This window comes from Ursus americanus, chromosome 23, assembly GCF_024610735.1.
Source record: "Ursus americanus isolate L20-20 chromosome 23, mUrsAme1.1.p, whole genome shotgun sequence".
NCBI lineage: Eukaryota > Metazoa > Chordata > Mammalia > Carnivora > Ursidae > Ursus > Ursus americanus.
The window spans coordinates 39,342,661-39,355,601 of NC_142149.1; the positions used below are offsets into that span (position 1 = coordinate 39,342,661).

General features: G+C 48.6%; 1 protein-coding gene across 2 annotated transcripts in view; it reads right to left on the reverse strand.

The window, feature by feature from the left end:
- RAB11FIP4 (RAB11 family interacting protein 4) overlaps positions 1-12,941 on the reverse strand; it is a 110,673-nt gene that overhangs the window by 73,916 nt on the left and 23,816 nt on the right. The window lies entirely within an intron of this gene.

Sequence of the window (12,941 nt, forward strand, 5' to 3'; positions counted from 1 at the left end):
TGTAGGGGGCGGGGGGCACCAGGGGCGTTTCTAGCGCTCCATCTGGGTGCTGGCTGTGCAGAGAAGCCCACGGAGCTGTCTGCTCGCGGCCGGGGCACTTCTCTGTTCTATGTGTACTTTACCTCCATTTAAAACGGTAAAAAAAATAGAGTTCGTTTAATAAAGGTTTTTCAGCCCAAAGGAGTCAGCCAGTCTTGATGTTTGGAATGTTCTCTCCCGCTTAACTGTTTATCAGAAATCTATCCACACTGCCCAGCGGTCCCACCCGTATTTTTAGCGGTTATAAGACCCGCAGCCCGGTGGGTACACCCTCATTTACCTAACCACCCCAAACAGTTGGGTAATTTTGGTTTTTCCCCACTTCTTGTCATTACAATTGATTTTGGGGGGGTTTTGCAGCCACGTGGATGACCTGTCACCCCCCTGGCCTCTCAGATCCTTGACTTTCTCATTGCTTTCTCCCCCACCCACCCAGTCGCCCCGAGGACTCACCCCTCCGCCAGGACCACTCACTCAAATGGCCCACTCGCTGGCCGCATCCTCCCTTCCTCCCCGCCTGTCCGCCACCGTGAAGTTCTTCAGCATCACCCGGACCGCTCCCTCTCACACCCATCCAGCCCGTACCCAAATACCACAGCCTCAAGCGCCTCTTTCCCACATCGCCCTTGGGATCCCGCCGGTCACAGACATCATCATCTCCTTTCCTGGCTGCTGAGGTCTCCCAATTCATCTATCCTCTCCCACTTTCAGCCCTTCCAACTCATTCTCCAACTGGATCATGTCACCACCTCCCCTGTTTAAAACCTTCCAGTGACTGTCCACTACCGTTAGGATAAAATCAAAACTCAGTAATGTGGCCTACAAGGCCCTGTATGATTTGGCCCTTCCGGCCCCATCTCCTTCTCTTTCCATTCCTCACTGCATTCCAGCCACATCGGCCTTCAGTCAACTCCTCAAGCAAAAGAATCTCTGTTCTGCCTCAGGGCCCTTGCACACACTGTCCTTGATCTCGAACACTCGTCCTCCCCCCACCCCTGTTCATCACCTGACTTTGATTCATCCTTCAGCTCGCTGTTTGTACCTGTATTAGACATTTCTCCCTGAGAGAAGCTTGTCCTCACCACTCCCATGTAATTAGGGTCCACCCTGCTATTACCCTGTCTTGCAGCACCCTATACTTTTCCTTCCAACCATTTGCTGCAATTTGTAATTATATTGGTGTGATAATTGTATTAATTTGTATCTTCCCCTCTAGAAAGTAAGCTCCCTGAGGGCAAGGATTATGTCTGTTTTTTAAAAAAGATATTATGTATTTATTTCAGAGAGAGAGAGCAAGTGAGAGAGAGCCCGAGCAGTGGGGAGGGGCAGAGGCAGAGGGAGAAGCAGGCTCCCCACTGAGCAGGGAGCCTCCCGCAGAGCTCGATCCCAGGACCCAGAGATCATGACCTGAGCCGAAGGAAGACACGTAACCGACAGCCACCCAGGCGCCCCAAGGATTACGTCTGTTTTGATCACCACCGTATACACGGTAGCGCCCACCATGACGGGCACATAGAAGCTTCACAGATATTTGTTGAATAACTGAATAAGAATGGTTCTACAAATCCTCTAAGTTTTAAAGGCTTTTGATAACAGTTGCCAAATTGTTCTCTCTAAAGATGTCTTAATTTAGTCTTCATCCAGAGCCACTGACTTCAAACTCGCGAGCTCTGGGTATATTTTCCTAGTTTTTGGCAATGGCCAATTTTGTAAGAACTGTCTTTTCTAAGGAATTGGTGCCCTTCCCCTCCCCGCCCCCACCACCCATAGTTCCAGCGCCTGAAAGTCAGCTTCTCAATATTTCTTCCAGAAGCCTGCTTCTGAATCCACCTGTAACTGTGGCAGCCCCTCCAACCCCAGCACACAAGCAAACATTCGTTCCCTCAGTGGGCGCCTCCTGTATGCGGGGCACTCTGCTGGGGGCCGATGGCTGACCACACGCGTGGCCACAGAGACGCACACGTGCCCATGCACACGCGCTGTCATGCGCTTGTCGTCAGGCACCTTCCCTCGCCTCCCAGTAATCCCCAGCAAGGTCTAAAGCATCGCGGAGCAAAGACGAGCTCCTTCTTGGACTCCTTTGGGGCTGGGTTGCAGGCGGTGGGTGCTGGGGCACCAGGGAAATGGTGGGGCGCGGTCCACAGGCCACTCTTCCTGTGGGTGTTGTTAACACGGCCCGGCAGACGCCCTCTCGCCCATCCCACCCACCACACGCTCCAAAGCCTGGGCCGTGCTGGGGATTCATCTACTGGTTAGGGACCGTGTCTCCTGCGTTCCCACAGGACAGGTCTCTGGGGGCGGCAGCTGCAGCCGGGGTCTGAAGCCCTGGTCACCACCAGTGGCCTGGGGTTATGGGCACTGGCCCTGCTGGCTCTGGAGGATGAGCAGTGACCAGAAAGAGACCCCACACAAGCATCTCTCCTCCCTCGCCGAGCTTGGCGGCCCTACACTCAGACCTCTATTCCAGCTGACCCTGCCTCTTCCACGCGGGTGTGAGTCTGGGGATGATGGGGGGGCAGAGCTTATATGCCCACTCTCTGTGACCCTCTGAGCCCGGTACCCACCGGGACCTCGGAATGCCAGGGGAGGAAGAAGGTGGCCTTCTGCCAGCTCCCACTGCGGCCAGGGCCTCCTCGGCCCTGCAGCTGCCCCCTCCCCCACAGCCAAGACAGCCTGATAGCACCAGGCGATGACGTGGCTTCTCAGAATAGCAATGCCCAGGTGCCACCTGCAGGGCTGCAGGGAGCCCGCCCACCACCCCAGCCGGAGTCCCACCTCCTCTCCCCCTGCCCTCTTGCCACTGGCACCATGGGGACTCCGTGAACACATGGATGGTACCTCCCAGCCTCCCGGCACTCCCCCCTACAATCCTCTCCAAGGTCGGGGGCGCTGCCTTAATTATCTCTGATACAGTCAAGGGGGGAGTCGTCACCGACCGTTGAGTGGCCGGGGTGGAGCCCCAGCCTCAGGTCCACCTAAGAGGCAGCCGGCTGTGCACTTGGATTCTGTAATCCAGGGCGTCTGTCACCCCCTGGGGCGGGAGACCCTGGGGGTCAGGCCATCCAGCCCCCCGCCTCCAGGGAAGGCCGGCCTGGAGCCGAGGTGCAGGGGTGTTTGATGACAGGCGGATAGATGAGGTCCTGAGTGCCACTGCGAAGTCCCTGAACACCCCGGAGCTAAGGCTTAGTCCCATAGGGCTCAGAGTGTGCAGGGAAGGCCACGTGAACAGCCGCGCAGCCCTTGAGAAGGTGCACGGGACCACGGTAACGTTATCATAACAAAAATACCAATTATAGGAATAAACACCATCACCGTAGGCTCAAGAACTCTCTAAATAAACAACAGCAGAGCTTCTGTGGAGAGGTACTCATAATTCCTGCTGGGTTCGTGGAGGGCTTGGCAGAAACGACAGCAGGGCGCCAAACTCTGGCCCCACTCAATCTCATCCCTAGTCCTCCCGACAACCGTAACGGTAGCTACAATCATAGCCTCCCATTCTACAGCCGAGGAGACTGAGGCTCATGGAGGCTGCACGTTTAGACAGTCGCCGCAGTAATGACTGTTCCTTGAACCCAGGTCCCTCTGCCCCCAGAGGGTCCGCTCGGGGGGTCTACTGCTCTCCCTGCACTTCCCGCTGAGCTGTGCTCTCAGGCCCCATCCTCTGCCCATCAGAGCGTCTTTACCGGCCGTGGCTGGGGACCCCTCGCCTTGATCACCAGGCATCTCAACCTTCTCAACACGAGAGAACCTTTCTGAGCTGGTTGTGAGGATTCACGTGACTAGCGGGCTCTGAGCGGGCCTAGCACAAAGGAAGGGTCACCAAGCGTTTGGTGCATTCCGTGGACCCCGCCCTTCATTCTGTAGACAGGGAAGCCGGGTCCCAGGCAGGGGGAGGACTTGCTGAAGGTCCCACGGCAAGTACCGCAAATAACCCCCCCATGTGTGGTCTTCGTGGTGAAGCGAGGCCGCAGGCCATACCACCCCCCCCCCCCCGCCCCATACACTGCACCCACCACCCGCGGCTGGGCTGCCCGGGGAAGGGGGGCGCTCCGCTGGACTCTGGGCCGGAGGAGAAGGGCATCCGGGCCTGTCAGAACCCTGCAGGAGCCGCGCGGTCACTGAAACCCACACAGCCGGGCCGTGTCCCTGGCAGTAAAATATTGATCTTTCCGTTCTGGGGCCACTCAATGACCAGGCTTCCCCTTCTATTTCTGTGTGCTTTCTCTCTGGGCTGGCTCTCCCCCAGCCCGCGCATCTCTCCCAGCACACCAGCCTGTGTTCAGAGCCTCCCCGCCGCTGCTGCCTGATGGGTCACCAGCCAGATGCTCCGGAGCCGGTGACAGCCGCCCACGCCCCCTCATTTCGAGCTCTGCCAGCCACGCGGCCTCTAGCGAGCCATTTGCCTCTCGGAGGCCTCGGTGGCCTCATCCCAACAAGGAAAACCGGCACAGGGGGCAGGTGAGGCGTCTAGTAAAGTGTGACGGTTACTGTGACCAGTCAGGCAAACGCTTGGTGACCCTGCCTTTGTGCCAGGCCCGCTCAGAGCCCGCTAGTCACATGAATCCTCACGACCAGCTCTGAAGCAGATGCTGTTATTATTCCCATTGCACAGGTGAGAAAACAGAGTCACTCAGGGTGATGGTCCCACAGCTAGTGAGAGGCCGAGCTGGGGTTTGAACACAGGCAGCTTGGCTCCAACGTTCATGATCTTTACCAATAATTATTATTATTTCTGGTAATCTAATTGCTATTATTATTATTATCATCATCATCACAAGTTTGGGGGCTTGCTCTGACCAGAGAATGAATAAATTTGTCTTCGGCTCTCTTTTCACCTAGAAAAACTGGCAGGGGTGCGGGAAACCTTTACTGAAAAATTTGAATATTTAAAGGGAAAAGCATCATTTTAAATGTTGTGTTGCGACAGCACGTCTCCAACTAGTATCCCAGATGCAGCTTGGAGACAGACTTGAAGTTTTAAAATTCAAGGCCAAGATTAAAAACCCAGGAAGGCTTCTGGTTTCTGTTAAGATGGAGTCAGTTCCCTACACTCTACCACTTCCGCTCATTGGAACTAAAGACGCTGGACAGATTGCATGAAGCTACTGAAGAGGAATTTTCTCTGAAGAGGAAATTCTAGCAGGCAAATTGGGAGGGAAATTAAGACTTGAAGTAAAAATGACAGCAAAAACCAAACAAACAAACAAACAAACAAACAAACAAACAAACGGCTTGAAGACGAATATGGCAAGAAGTTACCTGGTTTATTTTTCCAGCCTAGACTCGGGAAGCCCAAAGCCCAGAACTGCATAGCAGGTGTGAACAGAAAAAGCTTCAGAAGAAACTCTCTGAATGATGATGACAGGCCAGGGAAAGGGGCCCTTTGGGGACAGAGTAGAAGAAATGCCATGGTTTAAAAAAAAAAAATCCCTCTCCCAGCCCTACCCCGAGGCAAGCCCCAGTCTCAAAGTTGGGGGTCGCAGCAGTACCAGCAGCCGGGCAGGCACCTAAAAGCCCAAGGGAAGAAAAATCTTTCTCTGTGGAATGTGAATCTAGGAATTTCCGGGGGGAAATTTCTCTCTTGTTCTTCTCACCATTTCATCCTGGACGTAGACCAGGCATGGGAGGGGTGAAACCTTGGAGGCCAAAGCCCCAGATTTCTAACCAAAAGGCCAGAAAAGGGACCCCGAGAGGAGAGGGTGCAGTCACAGAAAGGAAAGAGCTCAGGAATTGGATCCCATAAAGTCGTGTTTGAAGTCCTGGCCCCATTCCTGGGCTGCACGTACATGGAACTGACTAACAGCACACCAAAGGCTTGGAGAACTGAACTCCAGTGTAGACAGTGAACAGACCGGCCCCAGGAGAGGACACACTTGAAGTGCATCCAAATAGTATTTCAAAGGCTTTGAAAACTGAACTGCCATTGGAACAGAAGGCAGGTTGTGCTCAGAGATTTCAACCTAACTGGGTTGGTTTCCTGACTTCAACAAACAAAAGCCCCCAAACTGATGTGCTTTGAAGTATTTTAACAGGACTCAGAGTCTCATCATATAATATTCAAAACATCCAGGAACACAAGGTAAAATTACTTGACATGCAAAAAAAAACCAAAAAACAAAAAAAACAACCTACGAAAAGCCCTATAATACACAAGGGGGGAGACAGTCAATAAATATCAACCCCGGGGGCACCTGGGTGGCACAGCGGTTAAGCGTCTGCCTTCGGCTCAGGGCGTGATCCCAGCGTTGTGGGATCAAGCCCCACATCAGGCTCCTCTGCTAGGAGCCTGCTTCCTCTCCCACTCCCCCTGCTTCTTCCTCTCCCACTCCCCCTGCTTGTGTTCCCTCTCTCACTGGCTGTCTCTGTCAAATAAATAAATAAAATCTTTAAAAATAAATAAATAAATAAATAAATAAATAAATAAATAAATATCAACCCCGAGATGACCCAGACGCTATCATTAGAGGACAAAGACTATTTTTTAAAAATATTTACTTATTTATTTTAGAGAGAGAGAGAGGGCAAGGTGGGGGGAGGGGCAGAGGAAGAGAGAGAATCTCGAATCCCAAGCAGACTCCCCTCTGAGGGCAGAGCCTTACCCAGGCCCGATCCCACAACCCCCGGATCATGACCTGAGCCGAAATCAAGAGTTGGAGGCTCAACCGACTGAGCCCCCCAGGCGCCCCAGAAGACAAAGACTTTAAAGCAGTTAACCATGTTCCATGAAGGAAAGGTGAGCACTCTTGAACAAATGGAAATAAATTCTCAGCAGAACGGTAGAACTGAATGGAAAAGTATGATAACCGAAGTATTACAAATGGGCGGGATGGGATCGATAGCAGAATGGAGATGACAAAAAAATGGTTAGTGACCTTGAAGATGGAATGATAGAAATGATCTAATCTGAACAAGGGAAGTGACCAAAGATTAAGAGAAACATTGCATAAAAGAGTCGGCTCCCTAAGATAAAACTATCTTAAATATGCACACACCCAACAACAGACTTAAAAACACACAAAGCAAAAGCTAACAGAACAGGAAGGGGAAACAGACAAATTGACATTTATCATTGGAGACCTTAACACTTTTCTTCAGTGATCGATAAAGCTAGTTAGATGGGAAAACAACAAGGATATAAAAGACCTGGACAACAGCATTAATCAGCTTAACCTATAAACTGACGTTTATAGAATTCACGCTCAGTAATAGAAGAACATGCATTCTTCCATGTGTGCACAGAACATTCGCCAAGATGGATTATATCCTAGGATAGACGATATCCATCAAACGAAACTTCACAAATTTAAAAGAACTGGAATCATACAAAGTATGTACTCTGACCGTAATGAAATTAAACAAAAAATCAATAACAGAAAGACATCTGAAAACTTCCCAAATCCTTGGAAATTCGACGACACGTCTAAATAATCCACGAGTCAAAGAGGAAGTCTCAAAGGAAATTACAAATATTTGAAACCAAATGAAATAGAAATACAACATGAAATTGAAACCCAAAGCAAGGAGAAGGAAAGAAATTATGAAGGGCAGAAATTTAAAAATTGAAAACAGAAAAACAGCAGAGAAAATCAATGAAACCAAAACCTGGTTCTTTGGAAAGATTAAATTGTTGTAGCTTTAGCCAAACTGACCGAAAAAAAAGGGGGGGGGGAGAGAAGATACAAATCACAAATATCAGAAATGAAAGCAGATATCACTAGCCTCACAGACGTAAAAGGTTAATATGTATGGAGGATTTTTAGGGCAGTGAAAATACTCTGTATGGTATTATAATGAGGGACATATGTCCTTATTTATTTGTGCAAACCCACAGAATGTCCAACACCAAGAGTGAAGCCTGATGTAAACCTGGACGTGGGGTGATTATGATGTATCCAATTAGGTTCATCGTTGGTTAAAAAAGAAAGGGAAGTGTCATTCTAGTGAGTGAACTCGATGACGGGGGAGGCTACACGTGGCGGGGGGGGCTGGGAGTATCTGAGAAATCCTGTACCTCCCTCACAATTTTGCTGTCAACTTAAAACTGCTTTAAAAGACGGTCTTTTCAAAAAGGGTTCATAAGGGAAGAGTACGAACATTGCTGTACCCATAATTTCTACAACTCCAATGAAACGGCTCAATGCTTTGAAAGACACCAACTATCAAAATTCACCTAAGACGAATGAGATGATCTGAACAATGCCATCGCTCTTAAAGAAATTAATTTCATAGTGTAAACAGTTCCAAAAAAGGAAACTTCAGGCCCAAATAATTTCACCAAACGCGTACGAACAATATACATACATTCTACACCATCTCTTCCAGAAAACAGAAGAGGAGGGAGCACTTCTCAACTCCTTTAATGAGGCCAGTGTCACCCTGATACTAAAGGCGGACAAAAGCAGGACAGGTTTCCCCCCACCTTCCAAAAGTAGAGCATTCCTGTGATAAGCTGAAATGCTGTAAAGAAGCAGCAATGATCATTCATTTATACCGAAAATTTTTTTGAGCATTCCCAGACCTAAAAAATCTCTCTTAGGCTTTTCTGATACCTTGGGACGCATCTTGCTAACGAATGCACAGAATAAATCAAGATAAAGAATTAGTGCTCAGGGACACAGTTCAAAGCCCTGGGAGCTGGTGCCGAGATGCTGAGTACGGTTCCCAGGGATGGAGCTCGGTGGGGCCGCTCTTGCAGCCGGGGGCACGCACTGCCTTGGTGACAGTTCGCTGCAAAACAAACTGAACGGGATTTTCACTTTTTGCCTTTTCTCTCTCTTTTTTAAAGATTTATTTATTTGAGAGAAAGAGAGAGAGAGAGAGCACACACATGTGAGCAGGGGGAGGGGTGGAGGAGAGGGAGAGAGAATCTCAAGCAGACTCCCTGTTGACCGTGAAGCCTGCCACGGGGCTTGATCCCAGGACCCTGAGATCATGACCTGAGCTGAAACCAAGAGTCGGACACCCAACTGACTGAGCCACCCAGGCTCCCCTTGCCTTTTCTCTTAAAAAATGGAAATCCTCTTTGGATTTCTTTCAGTTAGCAAAAATGGGTACTGACGTAGGTTTTTGTGGAAGTGAAGTGTTGTATGTGCAGTTTCAAATAGTGGGGGTTACCTGCATAAGAAAAGAACACTACAGACCAATATCCCGCATGAACATAGAAGCAATGATCCTAAACAACATATTAGGAAACAAATACATGTATATGTATATGTATATGTATATGTATATGTATGTATATGTGTCTGTACATTCATGAATAATGCAACACAGCCATCACCACGTGGAGTGTAGCCACCAAGCTTCATTCAACACTGAAAAACCAACTGATGTAAGCTGAAGATGACCAAAGAAACTGCCCCCCACAGTTTAGAGGGAACATACTTCAACATGATAAAGGGCATATATTGAAAAAACCCACAGCTAATATCACACTCGATGGTAAAACGTGAGAGTTTTCCTCTAAGATCAGGACCAAGACAAGGATGCACTCTCACCAGTCTTATTCAACACAGTACTGGAAATCGTAGCCACAGCAATCAGCCAAGAAAAAGAAATAAAAAGCATCCATATTGGCAAAGAAGTTCAACTGCCATGATTTGCACATGACATGATATTATACGTTAAAAACCCTAAAGACTCCACCAAAAAAACTATGAGAACTAATAAATGAATTCAGTATAGTTGCGGGATACAAAACTAATAGCTAGAAATCAGTAGCATTTCTATACACTAATAACAAAGTAACAGAGGCGCCTGGGTGGCTCAGTTGGTTAAGCATCTGCCTTCAGCTCAGGTCACGGTCTTGGGGTCCTGGGATTGAGCCCCAAACCAGGTTTCCTGCTCAGTGAGGAGCCTGCTTCTCCCTCTTGCTCTGCTCCTTCCCACTTGTGCTCACTCTTTCTCAAATAAATAAAATCTTAAAAAACAAATAAAAATGAACAAACAAAAAAAACAAAGTAGCAGGAAATTAAGAAAACAATTCCACTTACAATTACACCAAAAAGAATAAAGTACGTAGGAATAAACTTCACCAAGCAGGTGAAAGAACTATACTCTGAAAACTATAAAACACGATGAAAGATATTAAAGACGACACAAACAAATGGAAAGACAATCCATGCTCATGGATTAGAAGAAGTGATATTGTTAAAATGTCCATACTAGCCAATCTACAGATTCAGTGCAACCCCTATCAAAATACCAACAGCATTTTCACAGAACTAGAAAAAAATAACACTATGAAACCACAAAAGACGCCAAATAGCCAAAGCAGTTTTGAGAAAGAAGAACGAAGCTGGAGGTATCACGACCCCAAATTTCAAGATGTATTACAAAACTGGAGTATTCATTTTTTAAAAAAAGATTTTATTTATTTATTTTATTTATTTGACACAGAGAGAGAGAGAGATTGAGAGCAGCACACTCCCCGCTGAGCAGGGAGCCTGATGTGAGACTCGATCCCAGGACCCCGGGATCATGACCTGAGCCGAAGGCAGACGCTTAAACAACTAAGCCACTTAGGTGCCCCCCAAGACTGTAGAACTCAAGACAGTATGGTACTGGCACAAAAAGACCCATAGATCAATAGAACAGAATAGAAAGCCCAGGAATAAACCCATTTTTATATGGTCAATTAAGCTGACAAAGGAGGCAAGAATATGCAATGAGGAAAAGACAGCCTCTTCAATAAACGTTGGGAAACCTGGACAGCCACATGCAAAGTCATGAAACTGGACCACCTTCTTACACCATACACAAAAATAAACTCCAAATGGATTAAAGACCTAAATGTGAGATCTGAAACCATAAAACGCCTAGGAGAAAATGCACGCAGTAAGCTCTCTGACGTCAGCCTTTGCAATGTTTTTGTAGATGTATTTCCCGAGGCAAAGGAAACAAAAGCAAAAATAAACTCTTGGGGCTACATCAAAATAAAAAGCTTCTGTACAGCAAAGGAAACCATCAACAAAATGGAAAGCAACCTACTGAATGGGAGAAGGTATTCACAAATGATATATCTGATAAGGGGTTAATATCCAAAATATCTAAAGAACTTATACAGGGCAACACCCCAAAACCAAATAATCCAATTAAAATGGGCAGAGGACCTGAATAGACGTTTTCCCCAAAGAGACAGGTGGCCAACAGACACTTGAAAAGACGCTCAGCATCACTCATCACCGGGAAAATGCAAATCAGAACCACAATGAGATGTCCCCTCACACCTTGACAGGTGTGAGCCATTCGGGCTAAAATAAGAAAGACAGGAAATAACAAGTGTTGGCGAGGATGTGGAGAAAAAGGAGCCCTTGTGCGCTGCAGGAATGCAAACTGGTGCAGCCACTGTGGACAACAGTAGGGGGGGTTCCTCAAAAAATTAAAAAATAGAATTGTGACATGATCCAGTCATTCCACAGCTGGGTGTTTACCCAAAGAACACAAAACCACGAATCTGAGAAGATACATGTACCCTGTGTGTGCTGCAGTGTCATTTACAGAAGCCAAGATACAGAAGCAACCTGTGTCCACCGACAGACGAAAGGACAAAGACGTGCTGTCTACACACGACGGAATGTTACGCAGCCAGCAGAGAGAACGAGAGCTCGCCATTTGTGACAACACAGGTAGACCCAGGACGTATTACGCTCAGTGAAATCAGTCAGACAGAGAATGACAACGACTGTATGATTTCGCTTATATGTTGAATCCCAAACACAAAACAAACACACAAAAAGCAGAAAGAGACCCATAAATACAGAGAATAAACTAGTAGCTTCCAGAGGGCACGGGGATGGGGTGTGAGCAAAATGGGTAAAGGGGAGTGCGAGGCACGGGCTTCCAGTTCTGGGCTGAATAAGTCACGGGATGAAAGGCGCAGCACAGGGAAGACAGTCGGTGGTAGCGTATAGTGTTGTACGGTGACAGGCGGCAGCTACGCTCGGCGGGCACAGCATCGTGTCTAGACTCGTGGAATCACGATGCTGTCCACCTGAAACTAATGTTACACCGTGCACCAACTATATTTCAAGAAAAAAAAAAAGGAAAAAACCCCCACATAATCATTTTAAGAGATACAAAGCAACTGACAAAATTCAACATCCATTCATGATAAAAACGCCCAGCAAACCGAAATGGAAGAGAACTTCCTTATCCTCTCTTATCCTAGAGAAATAAAAGCATATTCACACAAAGAAACTGTAGACAAATGACTGGGACAGCATGATACAGAATTGCCAAAACCCGGGAACATCCCAGATGCCCTCCGGCCGGTGAAGGCATAAGCAAGCCGTTCTATGACAAGAAGAACTGCTGGTCTGCCCACCTGGGTGGGTCTCAGACGCACGACGCTGCGTGAGAATGAAGCCAGTCTCCAAAGGTGACAAGCTATGGTTCCCCTGACGTGGAAAAGGCGAAGCTGTAACACGGGGTACAGACTGGCGGTCGCCGAGGGGAAGGAGGGGAAGAGTGTGCGTCCAGAGGCGACCTGAGGGAATCCGGGGGCTACGCTCTTCTGTCCCCCGAAGCGGTGGTGCTTCCAGGGGTCTGGGCAAATGCTTTAAAAAGTTAATTTTACTGTATGGAGAATTGTTTCAACAAGCTGAGGTGGCTGCGCTCGATCCTGAGGCTGGGATAGCAGATGCGAGGGCCGCAAAGGGAGCAGTAGCCCCAGCAAGGAGAGCTCACGGCCGAGCCGGACTAGGCGGCAGGTGCTATGCTGAGCACGCCCGGCTCACTCCTCCACATCCTCCCAGGAGCGCTGGGAAAGAGCTGGCCCATTCCATCCGGCAGCAGAAGATCCAGAGGCCGCTGCAGGTGAGGGTGGAATCCAACGCCCCCCTGGCTCCCAGCCCCTCCTCTGCCTCCCCAGGGGGCTCCTGCCCACCCCTGGGGTCTCAGGG